General features: G+C 40.3%; 1 protein-coding gene across 12 annotated transcripts in view; it reads left to right on the plus strand.

Moving 5' to 3' along the window:
• CDH8 (cadherin 8) overlaps positions 1 to 22,447 on the plus strand; it is a 290,464-nt gene that overhangs the window by 13,312 nt on the left and 254,705 nt on the right. For 4 of the 12 annotated variants that reach the window (XM_039503455.1, XM_039503456.1, XM_039503464.1 and 1 more), the window contains exons 2-3: positions 21,129 to 21,179; positions 21,684 to 21,710. The exons of 4 other annotated variants lie outside the window; for them this stretch is intronic. The gene's annotated coding sequence lies outside the window, so the exon portion shown is untranslated. Of the gene's footprint in view, positions 1 to 5,562; positions 5,728 to 16,437; positions 16,478 to 21,032; positions 21,180 to 21,683; positions 21,711 to 22,447 lie in introns of those variants that run through there. 4 more of the 12 variants (XM_039503458.1, XM_039503459.1, XM_039503457.1 and 1 more) reach the window with 4 other exon arrangements.

A 22,447-nucleotide genomic window follows, 5' to 3' on the forward strand; every position in this document is an offset into this window, starting at 1 on the left:
ATCCCATTACTTAAATAAACCCCCACTCCCAGAACTCCATCCCAAAAGTATAACACTGTTGGATTCAGAGTAACCCTCTCGGGTAAGCCTCAGTTGTGAAGTGGTCAACACATGAACACTTTGCACAGACTAACACTTTTATATTTAATCATGCAAAACACAGGGGAGTACAGATCATACAAAACAACAAATACTAAACACATGTCCTCGCCTCAATTTCCTCACAACTCCAGGGCATTCATTTCCTAGATTCCAAGGCCAGAAGGGATGTTTGGGCTAGGGTCCAAGTCTCATGGGTTGTCCAGTGTTCTTGGGGAAATCTGGGTTCAAGGAAGTAGGCAGGGCCCCACTACACCATGAGAATTCTACCTGCTTGGTGAACCTAACCCAGCTTCTGTGACCTTGTTCATGCTTTTGCTTCATGTCTGGCCCTGTTCCTGTGGGTTACCCTATTTAAACTCCTCCTGGTCACCTGGCTACCTTTGTTCTCTCCTCCTGTTAACTCCATTGCTCTTCCTTCAGAGAAATCAGCTAAACTGCTTCTTTTTTCTAAAGTTGCAGTTGCTTTTTTGCATAATGTTTGTGAGGTTTAAGCACCATAATTAACGTTACATATTTCCCCTTTTATTTGTCTGGGGTGTACATGCTACAGGCCCTGTCCTCACTGCTGTATCTAAATACATAAAGGCACTCATTATACAATAGTTTATCATAAAACAATTACACAATCAATCAGAATTCAGAAGTTGTACACCCATAACTCAGTTATCCCAGCCAGTTCCTACATCTCTCCCTCCATCAGCCCTAGCTCAGAAAGTATGTCAACAGTAGAAAGGAACTTTTCTTCTGTAGGGAGAGGAGTAGCTAGAATGCTATCTCCAGCTGACCTATGATTTCTTAGGGGCCAAAGACAGATGGTCCAAGGTAGAGCAGACCCTAAGTTCACTTAATTTGTGCTTGGGTGGAGGCAGGGGCAGGGAATCAGGGAGTCCTAGCAGACACCTTGAGAGTCCCTCAGTAGAAGTGAGGCACTGCAAGTTACCTGGCTCGTAGAATAGTTGCCATCTATAAAAGTGGTGTAGCAAAGTGCACACCTGACTCATTGTGGAAGAGCAAATAACCTGCTGTTTAGAAGTACAGATATTTGAGAGAGACCTGTATATAATCTGACATAAGATAGAGTTGGTTGGGTGGTCATTGTGCAGATGTGCAGTGAGTGTCAAAGGAGTGGTTGGTCTTTTTCCTCCCTGCTCCAGGCAACAGAGTAGCTATGGAATCATTCATGGATTTACTTCGTTCCATGTGCTGGAGTTATAGGCTGTGTGACCCCTATGCAGCTCCTGTATGCATGCGCACACAATGACAAGACTATGGATTCCCTACCTCTCCCCTGGATTGCCAGTACCTATGCACTCTGTGAAGGGCTTCCTTATCTTCTGAGTGACTGCCTGGAATCCTGTCCTTCCCTTACACAGTAGAACACCACCAGCTCTCCTGTCAAGTGAGCCTCTCTGGCTGCTTTCTGACTGAGTACCAAAAGGGTTATGCTAATGAAACACTATACTATGATACAGGAAGAGACAAATTTTGAGACTAGAATACAGGCATTAGTAGCTGAAATCTCTATGGTGTGTTATGTTATTTCATTTTAAATGCAACTTGCCTACTTTGTGATGATTTTTATCACTCCTCTTGAATACAATATTCTCAGAGGATTAATCTTTCCTCCTACACTGCTGATGTTGGAATGTGCTGCTCTATTTGATGATCAACAATGGTGCTCTCCAGAAGGTGTTTTAAGGTAGTAGTGCTCAAAGGAAACAGATCTAGTAACAGCAGCAAACCAGTATGTTTATATACTTCAGGAATACATATATTTGTGCAGTATAAAAGCACCACTACCTAATTTTTGTTCAACATGCTTACCCACACAAAATATCACAGTGACTACATCTTTATTTTGCTGCAGCTGTTTATGAAATAGGCAGCTTGAAAGTCATCTATTCAGAATGGATTTCTACAATGATTTTTTTGTGCCTTTGCACATAATCAAAGTAGATCCATAATTATTCTGGTGGAATAAGTACTGACCATCAAATAGCCTTTTTTTTCCCCCCATGCATGCTGGTGAGTGGGTGGGTGGAACCAGTACACTTAACTGTAATATTTAGAGATAAAGTACTTTATATATAATTCCCAACATTCAAATGCACAAGTATGTTAACTGGAAAACTAATTTTTTTATATATCTACACACATACATACACACACACTATATTCTAATATATATGTATATATTTAAAAAATATTGGTTTTCCAGTTAACATATTTGTGCATTTGAATGTTGGGAATATACAAGCATTGGAGAACACTTTATACTACATGTTCATTGTTAATCCATACCCTTGGTAGAGGTAGCAAATACAGGGAGAATTAGCAGGGCAGTTACAAGTATATTCCCTGCAACAAGGATTTTGCCCTTTCTTAGCAGGCAAATGCATGGGAGAAAGCATAAATCAAGAACAAAAAGTAAGGATGCTGCATTACTCTAGTTCTACAGCAATGCAGCTCCACTGAACTCAATTAGTTTCACTAGCTAAAAAACTGCAACAAATCTGACTCAAAGTATGTCCCCACCCCAACTTGCCTATTGCTGGCAACTGTACGGGGAGATTTTGGCAAACCAGTAAAGTGCCTGAAATCACTATGGCTTATTGTTAAAGTGGCCTAGTCAGCAGTCTCAGCTTGACCAAGGCAGGAGGGGATGGGGTTTGAGGTGCCACAAAAGGGCAGCTTGATCCCACATCCTTCCTGATAAGAGTTGTGTTGAAGTTGCTGATACATGCATTTTAAAAGAGCAGGATGTGCCCCAGGAATGTATATTGGGGGTCTCAAGGCTGCAAACTCTGGAAAAACCCACACCTGGTTAATCAGTAATCAGAAGAAACCTCTTGCTTGACCATTGAAACTGCTTACTTAACAAGTTTTCTTTAAGGGACATGTCATTCTATTAAAAATGTATAAATAAGGGGGAAAAGATTTGAGATACTTTGACTCATTTGGGACTCTTTTTGAACTCTCCCTCTGGATACATCTTGCGGTCTCCACCAGCAGACGGAAGATTTGGCCACTGGAAGCCTGCTGCTGTGTCACTCGAGAGCCACACTCAGTTTTGGTAATTATCCAAGGGTTGGAGGTGTTTTACTAACTTGTTGCAGACGTGTGTAAGTGCTTGAGACTAAAGTTTAGCTTTAAGTGAAAGCACTCTTGTGTTGTCCTGTTTGTGCCAGCCATCTATCGGTCGGATGGCCGTGTCTCCCCTGATTTATTTCCTGACACCACCTCGCACAGAGTAAAAGTTACCAAGAGCTTTGGGTTGAAAGAACCCCGGGTAACAGCAACCACTTGCTTTTGATTACAATTATCGCACCAATAGTGTGCTAGGCATTTTACAGATGAGAATGAAATGAACACAGGATCCCTGACCCAGAAAGCTTACAATTTAATTGTACTAAATAAATGTTTGGAACCAAGAACTTTCATGTGGACTAGTTAAGGAATATTGGATGTGTGATTAGATTCAGGTTGTCTTCACTGCAAAAAAGGCGAGATCCTAATGAAGACGAGGCATAATTCGTTTTTAGCATGATGTAACTAGTCAAGCTCAACTTTTTACACACACACACCCTCCCGCACCGAGGTTGACCTCACCTATCTACATTGAGTTAAAAACTACAGTGCCTTCAATCCATTATGATCAACTCATTTACATCAACTTAGGTATCTCAGTGTAAAAAACACACCTTGTTGCAATAAAATATCTCTTCTGTGGAATAGAGGAAACCACATTGTTGAAATCAAATAAGAGTAATCAAACTTGAAGTCTTAAAAGAGGTTAAATGATTATAGGTAAAATTGTCTTGGCTCATTATGATGATAATTGTTTGAAAGTTTATTCTTTGGAGATAGTATCATGTCTCTGAAATGGGCCACAAAACCGATTTACTTGCACATAGCAGGCTAAGTATTGCTAAGCTTAAAGAACAGAACAGTAAAATAGAAAAGGAAATTACATTAAAGATTGTATGGGGATTATTTTCATAATACTGCCATACACACAAGTAGTGATAACTAAAGAGAGACTGTTCCCAAATCAAACTAGAGATAACAAAGCCTGTATAAATATTAGAGTTAAAGAATGGTTTAAAAGCAGTTATGTAATTGTTGCTCTGAATTACTTAGTATGCATTTAAGAAAAAGTTTATGCAGCAGAGGAAAGACTGCCTCTGGCAGATGATTCTATTAATTTAGTTTAGAACAAAGACTTTTTGTAGAGGGTAAAATATATAAAGAGCCAGAGCAAGGATTTTGTTTGCTAAAAGGGCAAAAGATGCACCAGAGAATGGATATAGTCCAGAAAGGGAATTGGCCTGGAACTGACATAACTTAATAAAGAAATTTGAAAGAAAATGTTTCATTTGAAAAGATTGAAAGTGTTAAGATTTCAAAAAGTAAGTGTGCTGCTGAGACAGTATCTAAGTGGATTGTGAAATATTTAAGCATTTGAAATGTGTTGCTCATATGGGAATTCATTTGAAATTGTTGTTGGCTTTTTATTATACAGTATGTTAATGGATGTTTGACTGTAAGGTTGCTTATTAATGAAGGACAAATGAAACCTATGCTTAAATGTTATGCCATACTGCCTTGAGCTGTCGTCATATCAGATTTTATAAGATAAGTAGGGTCAGGCTTGGTCAGTCCTTGGTTTGAAAACCACAAAAGCAGCAGGAAGTGGTGTTGTTGACACAGCAGATGGCACTGTAGCAGTGCCCCAGGATAGTGTTAATGGATATTAAGCTATCTTTTGAATGAGATGTAAAACTGAGATCCTGAACTTGGTGGCCTTTCAAGATCCCATAATACTTTTACAATGGATTGGAGGGCTAGACTTGGTATCCTGGCCAATTCCTAACCTGAGTAATTACATTGTGCATAGCTCAAGTGCCCTGCCCTTTTTACTGGCTATGGTATACTTCTTCTAACCTGAATTATTGTGTAGTTTTACACAACTGCTGTGTTTCATTCCTTGATGTCAGCTGGAGTTTTATTTCAATCATGATTGAAACCATAGTGTGTAAAATGCTTTGGTTAGATGGATGCAGATGTAATCATAATCACAGAAATGGACTGACACCAGGTCAGCTGCACAGAGCAGGTAAGATTCTCAAGGCTGTTGTGTAATGAGGTAAAGAGTTGGTTACAAGAGAGTTGAAACACACTACAGTGAGGTAGGCAATCTGTGCTGAATCCACACTGACTGTCTAATTGTGCAATATGTTTCTGCAGTGTTCAGCCCATGGGGTATTTTGTAGCCTTCTAGCGTTAAGCAGTAAGCAAAAAGGCTTTCTTGCATGTGTCCTCAATATTTTGAAAGCAAACGTCTGCCAAGTTAATATCAATAGATATGAAGCAGAATGATCATGAAAATGCTTAGGCTGTGGTTCAGGAAAGGAAATTTGGTGTGATGATGCCAAGTCTCTTATTTTTGTGCGGGTGTTTATGATGACTGAAGTGAATGATAGATAAGTGGCAGTTACCAAAGGAAGGAATCTTTTAGTTACACTATGAATCCTTTAAAGGAAGAAGAAAAATACAGACCATCACTGGTTTTCTTTTGAAATGGACTTCATCCGTAAAGCTAAAGGGAGTATCAAGTAAGGAAATGTAAGTTAGCAGTGCAGTCCTAAGTTATGCTCTAAAACACTGCCACACTGTGGTGGTTTAGAAGATATAACACAAGCTGTTAACTCACCTGAATCTATTAAAACCATTGAGTAGAATAAACAGAGCCACTTGCGTTTTACACTGCAGTGGGAAAGGTTTGCTTGAGGCTGATAGTCTGCTGATACTCCTATAGATTTTTGCTCCTCTTTCCAATTGCACTATCCCCTTTATTGGCTCCATCACTCAGTGTTTTAAGCTCTTAATAATGAGCAGTTTCTCCTTCTGAATTCAGCAGGGGGAAGGATCGCTAGGATGACTATACAAATTCGTTCATTTTGCTTTCATCCTAATTCTCAAAATTCTCCAAAACTAGAAAGCGTCATCAAACTCTTTATTTTACTGAGGGTTCAGACTACATTTATTTAGACTAATAACTGTCTATTAACCAGTTCCCTAGTCCCTTATTTTAAAAAATAACAAACCTGAAAGCCCTATAATGGATTCCCATCAAGGAATATCTGAAGCTCTAAAAACAAACTCCTCCCCAATAACCACTCCCCCAACTTCTGCTAATCCCTTCTCTGAGTGTTTGCAAAAAATACACACCTTAAGAGCAAACCACCAAACAAACTTTTTAAAATAGTCTCCATCAAGAGGCCTTAGTCCAAAACAAGCCCAGCAAGAAAGGGAATTCCAAAGCATGTTCTTCAGTTCTCCCTTTAATACATGTGGGGGCTGTTTTCTTGAGCATGTCCAGTTATCTTAACTGCCATGTTGTAGCCCCAGAGGTTAGGATGGGAGGGGGCAGCGGGAGAGGGACTAGGCAGCTAGAACTCAAGCCATTGAGGGTATGTCTCCACTGCATCTGGGAGGGAGCCAAATTCACCCGATCAGGGCTCAAGTTAGCACACCAAAAATAGTGTGGAAGTTGCAGAGCTAGTGGAGGCTCAGGCTAAACACTCTAGCTCAGAACAGCCTGATCCCCTGAGACCTACTTGAGCGGCTAGTCTGAGCCTCTACCAGTGCAGCAACATCCACGCTGCTATTTTTAGCATGCTGGCATGAGTGTTTACCTAGGCTGGGAAGCTTGCTTCCAGTTGCAGTGTAGATATACCCTCAGGTTTATATATATATATATCTTAAAACCAACTCCCTAATCTGAAGTTGGAAGTCAGTGCAGGTCATTGCTCTTTGTTATAGCTACTTTTCACTTTCAGATAAGACCCTGATAGTTTTCAAATTACTAGTCCATTATGTTTCACTTTGTAGGCAGATAAAGAAGCAATAAGGATAAAGTAACTTGGATAAGGTCACTTAGGTTAGGCTTTGGGGGTGAGAGGGGGAGCAGTTTTAACTTGGGTTAGCTAATCCAGGTTTTAATAGCAGTGAGGATAGGTTTTTAACTGGGCTATCTACTTGAGTTCAACCCAAGGTTCCCCTATGGGATTTCACTCGAATGCTACCCAAGTTAAAAGTGGGTTCTAGCCCACAAAAGTTTATGCCCAAATAAATTTGTTAGGGTACAAATTTGTTAGGGTTCTTCATTACCAGCCGTATTGATGGGTAGCAATCGATTTCTCGGGGATCGATATACCGCGTCTCATCTAGACGTGATATATCGATCCCCAAACGCGCTCCTGTCGACTCTGGAACTCCACCAACGCGAACGGCGGTAGTGGAGTGAGGATGGTAGGTAACTCGATCTAAGATACTTCGACTTCAGCTACGCTATTCACATAGCTGAAGTTGCGTATCTTAGATAGATTCCCCCCCCCCTCCAGTGTAGACCAGCCCTAAGTCTCTAAGGTGCCACAAGGATTCCTTGTTATTTTTGCTGATACAGACTAACACAACTACCACTCTGAAACAGTGTCTTCACTGCCATTGTTATGCAAGTTAGTTGACCTGTGTTAAGATCACGCCTTTTTTCAGTGTCTCTGGCAGACCCAGAAAGAGAACCCAGTAGCCCTAACACCCACTTCCCTGCTATTAATTTAGCACTGAATAAAACTACTGAACAATCCCTTCTTTCAATATCCATTTGTAATATCGACATTTACACTCAGAAGGGTTAATTTGAATAGGGTTGCAAATTCTGCAGAAATTGAAGTCCTTTTTTAATAACAACTTAATAGTGTTTTCTCTGTGTCTCTAAGACTAGTGAAACTTTTTGAATACGCAGCCATATGGCAACACCAAGCACAAATTAAGCAAGTCTGACTGTAATTAAGAAAACAGCAGCCTTTTCCTGCTTTAATTATTTGTCTGTGTATTATGACAACACATTGTTAATATTTTGCTACTAACAAAAAGAGGGCATGGATTGTTTGATATTCTTAGTGTTTAGTGTTCACCATAGATAACATTAATAAGGTCAGCACACCTGAGGTAGGATTAGCCATCTCACAGCTTCCCCTCCCCCAACCCTCTATAGCACATGCCCAGGGCCGGCACAACCCATTAGGCAACCTAGGCAGTCGCCTAGGGCACTAACATTTGGGGGGCGGCGACCGAGGCGGCCGGATCTTCGGCCGTCCCGGTCATCATCGGTATTTCAGGGGCGGGACCTTCTGCCGCCTAGGGCAGCAAAAAAGCTGGTGGCACTCCTGCATATGCCACAAGTGTGGCTCCACAGGTCCTTGTGTTGATACCTCTGGGCTTTCCTTTGCCAGATGGTTAGGCTGCTAGTGTGAGGTCTGTGTCTGTCTCTCCCCCCGCACCCCTTAGGTATATCTTTAATTCTGAGGAGTTTGTTAAATCTGAGTACAGCATGTATAATTTCTTCATTAAATCAATGGGCAAGGTCATTATATGTTAAAAGGAGGAAATAACTCGTTCACACATGTTATCTTCACAAAAATATGAGCTGCACATTTCAGCACTGACCTTTTTAATATCATTCAGAATTATATTCTGTATCCACTCTGCTATCATATCTTTCTGAGGATACTCTATTGCAAGACAGACTTTTAGGGGCAAAATATAAACTACAGCTATTGTTTTAAAGCTATTTCATTGTGTTTTATTTGAGACTATGATTTTCTGTCTATAATAAAGTGTTTAAATATAGGTATTAATGTGTGTAACATTTTATTTTCTTAATGTATTGTCCATATGTATATAAAATAGCCGTTCGTTGGAATAAAACCTGCTATTAACGTTAATGCATATGCAGTTCACTCCATAAATACAGGCCTCAATATGCTTTGCAGTACAGAATGGAAGTGCTCACATCTTTAATGTACTATAGAAAAGATAAAACATTAATATAGATTTATAATTAGAAAATGAATTGGTCTGTCTGATAATGGCAGGAAGAGATTTCTGCAGGATAGAATTCAAAGCATATTGATACAAAGATGCTGTAAGGATACAGAATACTGATGGATAAGCACCATAACATTCAGATACTTGTAAGAGTAGTCAAATAGACTTGTTAGAGTAGTTGGACTCTGGATAAGGAACTTAACCTGTTTAGTTTTCCCATCTGTAAAATACGGATAAGAGTGTGCAACCATTTCATTAAAGCAGTGGTTGCGAAACTTGTTCCGCTGCTTGTGCAGGGAAAGTCCCTGGTGGGCCGGGCCCGTTTTTTACCTGCCACATCCGCAGGTTTGGCTGATCGCGGCTCCTAGTGGCCACGGTTCACTGCTCCAGGCCAATGGGAGTTGCTGGAAGCAGCGTGGGCCAAGGGACGTACTGGCCGCCGCTTCCAGTAGCTCCCATTGGCCTGGAGCAGCGAACCACGGCCACTAGGAGCCGTGATCAGCTGAACCTGCAGACTTGTCAGGTAAAAAACTAGCCCAGCCGCCAGGGACTTTCCCTGCACAAGCGGCGGAACAAGTTTCGCAACCACTGCATTAAAGTGATTTGAATGCCTCAGATGAAAGGTGCGATTCACAGAACTTTTCCATAGGGTCACTTAGCAGTCTAGTAAGAATGTGGTGAAAGGGTCTGAGTTTGAGGGTGGGTTCATCCCCTAACTCTTGGTATAAAAAAGTGAATATGTATCATATTCACCATTGTCATTGCTCCATTGTGTCAGGGTATGATGCTGCAGGGGGTCCTTCTCTCCGGTACCTCCTGCTAGCCATGTACTTCTCACCGTGTCTTCCAGGGTTTAGCCCTCTGGCCAAGTCACATAAAGTTCAGTCCCCTTCTGAGGTAACAAGAAGATCAATTGAAAATTCAGTAGAAACATCCAAATAATAAGAGCCTTTCGTTCCTCTCTTGGGTTATCATCATCCTTTGGGGTCAGTCTTCAGCCTCACCCCAGTTTCAATAATTCTTGCATTGGGCTTACATGCCCCTTCTTCTGAGGCATGGTAAAGCCCACCCTTTACCATGGATTCTGGCCCAGGGACCCTGTATTAGGCAGCTAGGTCTGCTTCTTAGACATACTGCTGTTTCCCTGGGCCACTTCCTACCTTTCAGTCCCCCTGTGCTGCTTCCTCATACCCTGCGTTTTAACACAGCCTCCCTTTGGTTCTCAGGCCTCTGGCTTTTCCCTAGTCTGCTGAACTAAGAATTCTTCTATCCTTCTCAGTCTCCACTGACGTGTTTTTACTGGCCTTACCTCGGGGCCTCTTCCGCGGGAGCCTGACCTTCTCCTGCAAAGTTCTCCCTTTACTTCTTGTCTTTGCAGGTTTCCCCTCATTGCCTCCCTTCCTTAGGGACTCTGACAGCTTCCCCTAGGGATCTCCCTGAAACTTGTTGGCCCTAGCTTAGAGCTTCCCCCACCCCCATGCTTCACCCTGTGGGTGCTGCTCCCCAGAACAGAGTCCTGTCTTGTCTGCAGTCTCTCTCTCTAGACTGAATTCCCAGCTCTAGTTACGGAGTCCTTCCTCATTTCCTGAAGCTGGGGTGCCTAGTTATCATTAAATTGTCATATCACCATCAGAATGGGGCTAGCTGGTAGGTCACAGGCAAAGTTGAGCCTGCCTTGCCTTAAAGGACCAGCCAACCTATGGCAGGCTCTTAAAGTTCAGAGAAGACAAAAACTTCTGCTTAAAAAAGGATATTGGGTAAAAGTGTTTTTTTTTCCCTGAAAAGGTCAAAACAATTTGAAAGAAATTTGCCTCTTCAAATAAGGCAAGGTACTTATAATGTTTTAAAAAAGGAAATGAAATCTTCATTGTAGCAGGCTTATTCATGTAAAACAGATTAAAATATGCATTCATAATATGTAAATATAGAATCAATTAACGTGGAGTAATTTTACAGTACAAATGATTGTAACCTGCCAGTGTCCTCTGGGACGACTTTGAAAATGAAATGTTTCTTCTCCACAGTCAGAGCCCAGTTAACAAAAATCAATAAATAGTAAACACAGAGTTGTCTCTGGCCAAATGAGCAATGTCTGATTAGGAGGACAATTTAATAATTTTAATAGATGAGCTGAATTTACAAGAGAAAGATGAGTTCAAGGGTCCAAAGAGCTTTGTAGGTGTTACAGGAACAATCCATGCAGATAATTATCTAAACAGCAAACAGTAAAACTTGAGGCAATTCAAGACTGGAACTATTGGGACTGATTGTCTGCTGCCTTGCACCATATGCAGTTGTTTACACTTGTATAAAGTAGGTGTAAAATACTCTCTCTCATTTGGTGGCATTTTCCTCCCACTTTGAATTTGCTCAGTTTCTGTGATCACTCTTCCCCAGAGGTTTCACCAGAGAAGCACAGCTGGAATGTGACCCACTGATGGAGGATACGATGGGGAAGTGCTGATTCAGCAAGAGGAATAGGCATCTTGCCCCTCACAACACCCCCCAGCCAGTGTCTGTTACTTTTGGAGCTTCTGTAGCTGGCTGTAGGCCTCCTAAAGGAGGCAAAGTTCTAAGTGCCTTGCACCATTGCAACACTATTCTGGTTGGATTTCCTACTGTCGGGGGCATTGCACCACACCCTGAGTAGGTCAGGTCACCTATCGGCCCCACTCGAGCAAAGTATTTAAGCACGTGCTTCACTTTAAGCTTGTGAATAGTCCCATTGACGATGTTTCTGAAGAATGGGAACAATTATCCTTTATTTCCACTTCATAGCTAAACTATTCTACACAATGTCCTACTGTATGTTGGAATGAAGGAGGCAATGAAACAGGCATTTAAGTGCCAAGATCAGTACCTACACAGAGGATCTGGAGATCCTATTGAGGTGTCCATTTTTTGAAATTTGGACCTTTTGAGCATATAAATAACCGAGACAGTTGACCCTCTTCTGCACACAGTTCATGCTCGCACACATCTTTATGTTCATAGGTGAAATGAAACTTAGAGCTGATGATGATCCCTGAAATATTCATCACTAGATCTTAAATTGCATTAATCCAAGTTGCAAATATCTAACATGTTTCTGGCAGACTAAAGAGCCTGGTTCAACTAAGTATGAAACTATCCAAATTAAGTAGATTGTCTGAGGGTTTCGTGCATTTGCTGTCTTCAGCATTTGAAAGCCATTTCTCCTGAAAGTCGGACTACTTAAAATTCAAGCACTATGCAACTGAGAAACTCCAAAAAGAGGTAATGAACCATAAATTATTGCCGTTAGATATTTAATACCCAATCAGTATGTGCTCTCTCATGCATATCCCACTGGCATTGCATTCATTCTGACAGTGTGGTACTGGTTCAATTACTTTGCTCACTTACAATAAAAGATTAATGAAAAGAGGTATATTTTAGTTCACAGAGATTAATTGCATCCCTTACTTTCCCTACACTAGAAATATTCAGCACATAATCCTGATAGCTTTTTCGTCAACAAGTACATGGAAAATTAATAGACTTTCTTCTGCGGGAATCCTCAGCAGGTTTGCAGATACAAACACCCAGGGAAAAGCTGACTAAAAGTTGGCTTTCTGATAGAAAGGAATTAATTTACTTTTTTTTCTCCCCTTCATTCACTCTGATGATACTTTGAATTAGCCAGCATAAAAATGCATGTACGTATCTGAAACCTACACACTTCTTGTCTAGTATGTGCAAAAATAATCCACGTAGTGTATTCCCTTCTGAGGTGCAATTGAAGGCAGATCGTCACAGTGAGGATTGATAGCTCAAGCATTTCAAAAGACATTTTAAAAGGCAATAATATAACATCTTTTCCACTTGCAAAGTATATGCCAAGATTACTAGTAAACTTCTAAATTTCTTAATCCTGCTATGAATTTTGTTATTTATTTAAATCAGGAAGACTCAAGTTCCAATGTAGTTAAAGGATGAACAGCTACTGGTTTTTGTTTTTATTTGAGTAATTATTCTTCCCTCTGCTGTGTGATGAAGATGTAAAATTAGCCAACAAGAAAGCTATTAATACATTTATTGTTGACACAGTGGGCACAGAAGAAACACTTTATACTGCCTTATTTATAAAGAGTTATATCTATTTTAAGAGAGTAAACTGACCTGAGGATAAAGGCAATAAAAGGCGCCCTAGCAAATCACATTAAGCAACAAGAACAGGATTATAACAGACTCAAGTGTTACAGAGGCTCTCAAGCTGCAGAAATTGGCTTCAGCTCTTGACCACTCCACATTTACAGCTGAGTATTCTGTTCAGCCCACTGAAAGCGTAGGGAACATTTCCTAGATTGTTAGGAGTGAAATATATCTCTGATATTAACAAACCTCAAAAGATCTGGAGTTTGGGTTCGGCTTGGATAAGCATCCAGAAGTTCAGATGCTTTGTTGAGAACTCACAACAACTATCTGGACCTCTGTAAAATCAGGGCAGAAATCTCATAAGAACAGCCTTTCTTGCAATATTTCAGGTCTGTTCCCTACTGAAAACCCTTAGTGACTAAAGAAATTTAATCTGAATTTTTTTGACCTTATAAAAGTTCAGTTTGGGCATAAAAGTAGATGAAGTCTTTGGCTGTGTATCTGGGAGATGTGCTTTTCATATCTGGACCTGTTTGCCTTTGCATGGTCATATGGTTATATCTACCTTTGAAACTACATCCCTACTATACATTTCCAAATCCACTATAAAAACATAACAGCAATCATAGAAAGTCCACATACAACTGAACCTGAAAATGTTATCTAACTTAAGAAAATCCCCAACTTTTTTTTTTATCTGAACTATCTTTGCACCTCATTAAGGTCCTGATCCTTCATCATTTCTGTCAATGTGAGCTTTGCCAATGAGTTTTAATGAGTGTAGATTCAGGTGCTAAGTAACTCAAAGCTAGATTGTACATTTAGGATCTGCTCAGAATGAGGGTTGTTATGGACCAGCATTGTGCCTTCGGGAAGTAGAATGATTCTTGGTGTTCCAAGTTGTGCAGTAGATGCATATCTGCTATTATGTCTCGTACAGAGTATAGCATACTCTGCTAACTAGTGCAAACTTAGGGCAGTGCCAGGACCCTGCCTTGTCCCCGCCCCTTTGAGGTGTTGTGTATGTGGTGGGCGGCATTCTCAGTTTTCACAGGAACACTGGAATGGGAATTATGTATGACCTTTACATAGACTAGAAAGTGTCTTGACACCCTTCCTGCTAATTGTGCACATACAGAATCAGGCATAGTAACACGTAGGAGTTTTTTAGTATTAAAATTGAAAATAGCAGTGTAAGTATATGAACCACATATTTGCCCTATCCCTATCTGAATGTTGCTGCAGATTAAAACTTTAAAAGTCAAGATCCTACTCCTGCTCTTTAGAATTATACCAGTTTAATTCTGGACTATTTCTAGTGGCTACAGTTGAGTTAGTCTAAAAATATTGCAGAATTACATTGGTATAATTCTGGCACAAGACAGCAGAATTTGGCCCAATATGCTTAAACACATCACTTAATGTGCAATGCTTTTCAAACTATCTACCGACGCAAATATACATAGTCTTTTTTTTCTCACTCAGTTGAGTTTGGGACATTTGAATGTGATTTTTCTGAGAGAAATTGGTTTTCCTGGCAGTCCCTTGGGAAAATTTTCTAGATGTTCACTGAATATTTCTGAAGGAGCAACTATGTTTATTTCCTGGTATTTACATTTTATTTCTTTACAAAACTGTAAATTAAACATAATTTCTACATGTTATTTTCTACATGCAGTACTCCCATCCAAAAACTTAATCTATATACTCTAGTCTAAGGCAGTGGTTCTCAACCAGGGGTCTGGGGCCCCCTAGAGGGCATCGAGCAAGTTTCAAGCGGGCCGCCAAATAGAACCAGCATTAGACTTGCTGGGCCCCAGGGCAGAAAGCCGAAGCCCCACCACATGGGCTGAAGCCCGGGTCTCTGAGTCCTGCCACTCGGGGCTGAAGCCAAAGCCTGAGCAACTTAACTTCAAGGTGGCCCCTGTGGCGTGGAGCCCTGGGCAATTGCCCTGTTTGCTACCCCCTAATGCCAGCCCTGGGTTTTATATGCAGAAAACCAGTTGTTGCAGCACAGGTGGGCCATAGAGTTTTTATAGCATGTTGTCGGGGGGGGGGGGGGGCAAAGAAAGACAAAGGTTGAGAGCCCCTACTCTAAGGCACTATGCTGCCTGCCTGTGCTATGTTTCTTATATGCAGAATGTTTCTTTGAACACAGAGTGAATCTATGTTGAATTTCTAATCTTTCTGGTTTTTTATTTTAGTAATATACTTAAGAGCTGACTAAAATTACATTCAAAAGAACTTGATCTAACTTGCTTCTTGTATAAATTGTCTCTTGAAAAGAAAAGAGTTGGGTTTGGGGATATATTATATCTTCAGTTAATAAGACTCCTAATTATGGAAAATTCCTGCAGAATTGAATAAAAAATAACTTTTCTTTAGGGACAGTTGTATGTAATTTTAACAAAAATTTGTATACCTGCTATAGAATTCTACAGCAGGTTTTTTAAGAAAAAAAACCTATAGAAAGAATATCATTCTTTATTAAATTCTATAGGTATCACAGGTCTGGCTGCATCCCTGTAATGGACAGTCACTACTAATTGGACCAACCTTTAGATCCTATGTGCGTCCAACCCTGTTGGGCCTGGTTAGAGTTCAGACACTCATTAGCTCTTGCCATCTAGGGCATGTTCCCAGGTGCAGACTCTCCTGTTTGAAATCGTTCCTTGGGACATGGAACTCCACAATCCAAATGCTCTAAGCCCCCAAACCAATGCTGAGACGTCCTGAGCCTCCACAAGTGCTCATGCACCCTCCTCTAGAATTCATCAGTGTAGGTGCTCTGACTTATAATTTAACTCTCTGGGGACACAGGACAGGTAACGTTAGGAACCCAGACATTGCTAAGGAGCTTCTTAAATGCACACACTTTACTTGTAGACAGCACAGGAGAGTTACAGGTCTATAGAAAACAATAATTACCTGACTCAATCTTTCCTCGGAGCCTCTCCACTCCTGAGAGTTCTTGGCTTTGGTTGGTATCCTTGGGGGGGGGGGGGAGGCGAGAGACAAAGCCCCCCTGGTCCTGTTTCAGCTTTCCAGGAATAGTCTGTTCTTGCTACAGGTGGATATTCTAATCTATACTGATGGTTAGTCATATATGATATTTCACAAAATCTAAAGGAATTGACACATTTCCCAAATAGTCACAATAGGTATGTCAAGTAATTTGTTCATATTTTTTCATATTAAATTCCACAGGACTTTTCCAGAAGGATAATCCAAATTTTTATTTAAAGATCCATCTGTTGAAATGCTGTGGATGAATAAGTGTTTAGTGTATAACTTACTTCTGGAGTGCATTCAGTGAGAAGCCTTGGTGTCGTTGCATTAGCATTGTCAAGTAACATCAGTCTTCAAAGTAAGATGTGTTGCAAAGGGTTATTTATTTTAAGTATTGACTTTCAGGCGTGTCCTTAAGTATACACATGTTCAAAGCTTCATCTGGCCACAGCCTATATTGGGAACCCATGTTATGTAATGTGATGTTCATCACACAAAAGGAAATTTAAAAAAAATGATGTGAACTTATAGCACATTCTTGATTAAGTCTCTTATAGCTGTAATTACGTTTATCGGGGTCTCTTGATTGCTTCCCCTGCACACTGATCCATCTCTGATGGGAATAATTCTAAAGTTACAGATTTTTGACCATCTTCAAACAGCTGCTTTAAAAACAATCCCCCAAACAATCAACTATAAAATGATTTGTCTTGGACCACTCAATTACACTGTCCAGTGCCTTGGATGGATACATTTTCTGAAGTGCTCAATGAATGAGTTGGGGCACCTGCGTCCCCAGTAATTTCTCTCTCCTCACTGCAATCAGAGTCAATATGACAGGCTAAGGAAGGAGAGTAAAGAGGAGCATTAATCCCTCTTATTCCCCTGCTTGTCTGAGTAAGAGCTGTGATGATTTAACCCACAGGGGTTAAATGGGATTCTTTCCTTTCACTTCAGTAGGCTTTGGAGTGGGCCGTCATGCATGACTACACCTTACCGAAGTATACATAGCATCATCTTGTTAATTAAAAATCAGCCTATATTGATACTGATCCCTTAGCTCAGCAAAGAAACAAAAGCGAAAAAAAAAGAGGAAGAGCCAAATGATGATGAACCTTGAAAATATAATAAGTTGAAAGTGAAACTTCTTAAATCTAATAAGCAAAAAGGAATATGGATTAAGAAAGATGCTTTGATCTGTTGAGTGTTCTTAGTGATCTACAGTGTTGACCTGGAATGTACATAGTCTTTGATACAAAGAGATTTCATACTTGTTTAATCCTTCTCATTTTCTCGGGGGAGAAAATCACCCTGCTTTGGCAATGCAATCAAATGTGGATCCTTCTTATCTTTAAGGAGTTAAGCTGAGATCATTCATCTTAGTCACTCTACTTATGAACTAAGCCTTATTGAAGATCAGTGTTTGAAACAACCTTATTTATTAATGTAATAATTTGAGAGTGCCCAACTTTATGAAAGGGTACTTGCCACAAGTAAAGAGCAGAAATAACTATCACAGTGAATTATTAAGAGCCATCCTTAGATATGACTATGCAAGTGTTCTCAGAAGGATCTCCCCTTAACAACCTTCTATCTTCTCTATAGGCAAGATAGGGAAGGGAGGAGGAAGATCCTGAAGATTTCTATGCTGAAAATATTCTACTGCCCCTTTTGATTCAGAGACACTTTATTGTTGTTCCCTCACACTGGTAACACTCAGCTCCATTGCAACATCAGAGCTATTTGAGCCAAGATGGGGTGCGTCTATGAGTTTAAAAGTTGTCAATTCTCAAGTTATTTATGCATTTAGAACTTAGTAGAGAAACTGGAGCAATAGCTGACAATCATCTGGTTTACTGAAGTGGCCAAAAGCCATTGGACCTGACTTTCCATTGCCTTAAACACCTGTAGGCATTTATACCCTGACAACGTGAATATTAACTACTGTCAGTGAGTAGAGTTATCTGATTTAGTAGCATTCTACATAGAGTTACCAGATCACAACTGTGGGAAAAAAATGGGACCTGGGGTGGGGGGAAATAAGCGCCTATATAAGAAAAAGTCCCTAAAAATGGGACTGTCCCTTTAAAAACAGAACATCTGCTCACCCTAATCTATACTCACTTAGCACTTAACTTCATACAGATGTGAATGACCATAAAAGGTCAAGTAGTGGAAAATGACACCCATTAAGATTTCTGCAACTGGGGCAACTTTTACATTAGACAATATTTAGAGCCTAAGCCCAAGTGTAATAAATGCATTGACATATTTTAATGCTATTTAGTCTCGGGAAGTTTGTGTCATCAGTTACCCAATGAGAAGACCATTGCCCACTTTCCCAAAAGATCTATCTTGTAGAAGTTGACACAAAATGAAATCCTGATGTTTGTTGCAGTCTTGAGATCTAGATGTTTGAGATCAGTTTTACATAAATATCTGAATATATGGGGTTTCATCCAAAATACCTCACAATGTCTGTGGCTTGATGGATAAACCACTACACTGCGTCTCAAGAACTTGGGTCTGTCCTCTGCTCTTTCACTAACCTGCTGTGTGTGACCTAGGGCAGATCCATGTTTGTTTCTACTACTACCCTTTATTATTACATTAATAAATGAGGTTGTTTCAAACACTGATCTTCAATAAGGCTTAGTTCATAAGTAGAGCGACTAAGATGTAAACTCTTTGGAGGAGGGACTGACTCTCACTCTGTGCTCATACTATAATGTCTAGAACAATGGGAATGTTTAGGTGCTATTGTGATATTAATAAAAACAACGTCCTTTCCTGGATATTGACTAAGATCTTCAGAGTTATGCAGGATGTTTAGCCACACATCTTCCATCAATTTTAATGCAATAAATATATTCAATCAATCGATAATGGAAGATGTGTGCAATAAGTCACCTGTACTACTTTTCTTTAAAACTCTTAAACATTATCTTTAAATGGTTACATTTAGAGTACTTGCATCTTGCCACTAGTCACTGAAGGTTTCTGAAAAATGCAATGCCATTTCTGGCATTAATGCTCAAAAAGCAGGACTTGGAGATATGGGAAAATAAATTGTTCAGAAAAATCAATTCAACTCTCATCATTTCCAGAGGCCTGGAATTGCCTCTTTTGGACATACATCCATATTTCCACACCCAACCGAGAAGCTTCTGTCTGTCTCAATAACTTGTTCTCTGTTTATCAGAAGGGGTTAAAATTGAAAAGATGATTTTTTTCTTTAACCAAACTGACAGATGATCTCATGTATCAAAGATGCTACTGGCAAAATAATCTCTACTGAAATGAGGGTATTCCAGCATGTTTTGTACATTTACCTGTTAGTGGCAGAGTTGTAGAAAACATCATTTGAAAAGTTTACTCAAAGGTGAAAAATAAAACATCTGTTCAGGAACATTAGCAGTGTTTGGGAGACGAGCTACATCACTAAAATGAACATCACCAAACAAGTTTATATGGGTAATTATCTTTAAAACTACAATAAGAGGAGAGGGAAAAGAAAATTAAGGGCCAATCATTTACACTTAGAGTTGCAAGTCATTATATACCCAGAAATCTATCAGACTGTGTGAACAACAGCTTAAGAACTTTCCTCTGAACTCCCTTGGGAATAGTAACATTTGAATTTATAAGCAGCTAGACTGGTTCAGTATCCTGCTCTGATCAAGTGAATCTTTTTTCTTATGTCCTCTTTAATACATATTTGACATTGTGGGATTGTGTTTGGACAATATTGTTTGGTGGGAAAATACAGTAAAATGTGACATACTTTTCAAAGCCAGTTTCAGAAACACATTTTGGATTAGAAAAGAACAGAAACGAAAGTGGGTAGTCTATTTCCTGAGTGGTTTCATTATGCATTCAGCAGAAAGTTATGCACTTTAAAGGACACCAACATAAATTGGTGACTTGTTAGCTTTAGACGCTGATTATTAATGAGCAAGGATAAACCTTCAGCATACTCTATTACAGATACTTGCTGGAAGATTTATTACTAGTCTTATAATTGTCTCAGGTGTAAGGGCTAAATGACTTATTCAAATTTTTCCTTTAATATTAAAGATGTGTGCAACAAAATGAGTTGCAGGTAAACATTGAATAAATGCTATTTTTTTCTGAATTTACAGCCTCCTACACAAAGTGACTCACAATACTAAAGAAATTCACCTGATCTTGGGTCTGATTTCTCATTTCTTTAGACTATTTATACATATGCAACTATTAACTTCATTGCACCATAACATGTAGGCCCTTAGCCACTACAGGTGGGGTCTGAGGGAAAAGCTAGATCAGAAAAGAAAAAACAGGTTGCCTTGAACCAGATGAGTCTAGGAGGATTAAGCTAAAATTTCATTACAGCCAGTTTGATCTATATTGTGTTCATCAGTCACCTGTATTTATACAGCACTCTGCACGAAACTATTCCAAAGCACTCTGCACAACAAAAAACTCACCCTAAGACTAACAGGATCACTCTCTTCTCAGCTGGTGTAAATCAGCATAGCTCCAAAAGTCAGTGGTGACATGCCAGTTTACAACAGCTAACAAGCTGGTGCACAGTGCTTAAGTGCTTGTCTATTATTTTTAAGCCTGGCACTTGTGAACGTCACTTTGTGCCATTAGCTTATCGGCACAAATAATTACATGATATCTTCCTTCGCAGGAAACCATTTCTCTTGATACAAAAAACATCAAAAGGATTGAATTTGTCCTCAGAGCAAGTGCCTCCTATACCCTTAGGCCTGCGCTAATCACCTATGCCATCTACCTTGGGATGACTCTGGGCTGTGCTACTACAGAACCTCTGCCATCACCTTCTCATTAATCAAACTGGTGGCAAAGGCAGTACACAACCCACCCTGAATGGTGCCTTCTGATCCTGCTCTTTGACATTCCAGATCCTACAATTAATGTAGTTATGGGAAAGCTGGATATGGTGGGGGAACGGAGAGACAACTGTGCAGCTAATGAGTCTCTGATTGCATTTCTGCCAGGGAACCCAGCATTTCAGAAGCAGACTGTCAGACTAAAGGTGACGAATACATGTGAGTGAATGTCTCTCTATGCTCCCAGGTGGTGGGGGAGGAATGGGAAAGGATGGGCAGATGTTTGCCTGCACTGGGAGGGCATGGGGAAGGAGAGTTAGTGTGTGGAGCCAAGGGCCTGCAGTGGAGGAAACATGCATGTGATTGTAACTATGGGCCTGATTCGATGTGCATTGGAGTAAGTGAGACTGGGCTCTATCCCAGCACACTGCTTGTCTGCCACTACCAGCCTCGAAAAGCAAGGTTATTACCCAAGAGTCAAAAACTATTTTTTTTAGCCTTCCTTTCAAACCAACTACATTTTACTAAAATCAAAGCTAAGCACTTTAAATTGTAATTCACAACATTTTAATGATGTCCTAAAACTTCACATTATTTCTTCCTCCTTTTTTTTTTTCCTTCTGGATTTTCTCTCCATCTCTTTCCCCCACTGTTTGTTTATTATAACTTTTTCACACTTTTAACATTATTTCATTTCCACATCAACTGTAAATATGCTTTAAGGCCTAGCCCTTGTCTCTGCCACCTCAGGTATCATACCGTTTCCTTCCTTCCCATCAAACCTCCATTCCTTAACCCTGTCCCCACCTAGTCATGAGAGAGGCTTGAGCAAGTTTGGCAGGCTCTCCTCTCCTCTCCAATTTTTCAGCTTCCTCTCCCTTCCCTATAGCAGAGCTGGCCCCTAGTGCTGCCTTCTACCCCTTTAAATGACTCCCATTACAGCAAGAGAGGATGGGACTTGCCAGAATATAGTGCATCCCCTGTTGCCTTGTTGTGCTGCCTGTAGGGTATTGAAATAAGTGTAACTAGGGTCTCTCTTTTGACATCTAGTGATGATCTGTGAGGGGAAAGACTTCAGGAGCAAACTGTATATGCATAGACACACCTACTCTGCCTATCTGACTAGCAGACAGACCTGTCTTATAAAAAGGATAATTTTAACCCAAATGAGCCAAAATTTAACTTTACTGTTTAATGTAGGATTAATGGAATGTTGGTCTTATTGTATGAGTAAAAGGCAGCAGAAGGCGGGGTGGGTGGGTATGGATCAGTGGTCCCATGCACTCCCCGTCAGTACCCAGCCCGAACTAGGGAAGTTAATGATCCTACTGGGATACCAAATTTGGTGATGAATCTTGGTCTCATGCCACCTGAGGCATGTTGTCCCTGTGCTAAGAAGGAAGCAGCAGAACTGTACTTAGGGTGACTCCTTAAGTTAGGACATGCTAACTGTGACCTCAGTCTCCAAGAGGGGGTAGTGATGCCAA

The sequence above is a fragment of the Mauremys reevesii genome, linkage group 16, assembly GCF_016161935.1.
Source record: "Mauremys reevesii isolate NIE-2019 linkage group 16, ASM1616193v1, whole genome shotgun sequence".
Classification (NCBI taxonomy): Eukaryota; Metazoa; Chordata; order Testudines; family Geoemydidae; genus Mauremys; species Mauremys reevesii.